The sequence below is a fragment of the Primulina tabacum genome, chromosome 2 (genome assembly GCF_025594145.1).
Source record: "Primulina tabacum isolate GXHZ01 chromosome 2, ASM2559414v2, whole genome shotgun sequence".
In the NCBI taxonomy this organism is placed as follows: Eukaryota; Viridiplantae; Streptophyta; class Magnoliopsida; order Lamiales; family Gesneriaceae; genus Primulina; species Primulina tabacum.
This window is the reverse complement of record NC_134551.1, coordinates 32,925,717-32,927,232: the sequence shown is the minus strand read 5'-3', so window position 1 is coordinate 32,927,232 and position 1,516 is coordinate 32,925,717. Positions and strand designations below refer to the sequence as shown.

Below are 1,516 nucleotides of genomic sequence, written 5' to 3'. Positions count from 1 at the left end.
TCCATTAATCAATGATCGATCTTCTGATACTGTAGCATCAAACAAGTTCTCAGGAGTGAAAGACTCAAAATTGTCAGATGATGTGGAAGAAGTTTATGATTGCGGCACTTCAAATACGAAGGTTGTATGTCTCTGAATTTAATGTCAATTAAATTCTATTCACCTCCATATAAAAATATATCATGTCTTTTTGTTCTTGAAAGGGGAAAAAATGTCACCTGGCTGTAAAAGAACGCGAAAACGTAGTGGCTTATGGCACAATAATATCAGAAGGAGGTCCAAATTTTATGATTCACCATGTTCCACTTGGGGAAGAGAACTTCAAGGTATCTATTGATGTTGTCTTAGATAAAAAAGCACAACTTCCGATCCCAATTAAGTTTGGACTAACAATCATCAATGATGCTGTTGGAGTCATTGTTGGTTGGCCTAAAGAGTTGGTTATTTTTCCAACGACAAAGGTACTTTAGGTTTTCATTTGACTTTGTGTTTGCAACTGTCAGATATGTTGCTCGAACAATGTTTTATTTTAAAATACTTATATGAATAATATTTTAAATGGTAGAGGAAGGGTAAACCTCAATCATTTGTGCTTATAGATGTTCCTGGTGAGCGCGACAAGTTCAAAGAAATTGAGAAAACATTACCCATGTCGTGCAAGTATATCTCCTCTCATGTTGTTAGATTGCTGAATGAATCGGATACCATATACATTGAGTTTGAGGACGCTATGTTTGGACGTCCTAAATGCATACGGTTGCTAAGAGAAGATATCTTACGCTTTATGGAGATGAGGGAGATAGGTGCCAGACAAATTTTAGTTTACATGGGGTATATATAATGTCTAACTTATAATATTTGTGCATTTATATAATATTTTTTGTGGTACTTGTTCATATTTTGAAAATTTTCTAAACGATATATTTGTGCATCTATATCATGCAGTCACCTCTACAAATATTTGAAGAAAAACGACAAGGCTAATTATTTTTCGTTTGTGGATCCCGGTAATATACCTACATGCCCGATTGGCACAGATGGCCGTGACTTATCACAACATATTGCTGACCAGTTGGAAGCAGTGTGTAGAGATAGCATCTGCCTCATCCCATACAACACTGGGTAAGAATTTAATTATTTATAGATTTATACTTCATGATAGTCAATGTTGTAATTTCATTTTTAAAGGTACCATTGGATCTTGACAATCGTCAACGAAGATAAGAATATGATATATTTATTGGATTCTACGTCTAACAGGAACCGAGATGATACATGGAAACTATTGTGACAAAGTAGGTTGTAGCTTATGTTGATTTTGAATACATTAACTTATAAATATGCAAAAAAATAACTTCTTACTTTTTAAAATGTAGTGGGGTGAAGATGTACAATGCCTCGAAGGCTATTTCTAAAGGGCCAGGTTTTAAAATATTGACGGTTTGTATCGTACTTATTTATGAATACATGAATTGGTGGTGGTTATTAATTAGAATGTGATTGTTGCATTAACTTT

The 1,516-nt window shown here is 34.0% G+C and overlaps 1 long non-coding RNA gene across 1 annotated transcript; it reads left to right on the top strand.

Annotated features, from left to right (window-relative positions):
* The first annotated feature begins 332 nt into the window (after nt 1-332).
* Nucleotides 333-1,283, top strand: LOC142537903 (uncharacterized). The gene is made up of 4 exons (XR_012818582.1): nt 333-461; nt 600-831; nt 946-1,122; nt 1,189-1,283. It is a non-coding gene; the product is annotated as an uncharacterized LOC142537903 (long non-coding RNA).
* Nucleotides 1,284-1,516: the final 233 nt, after the last annotated feature.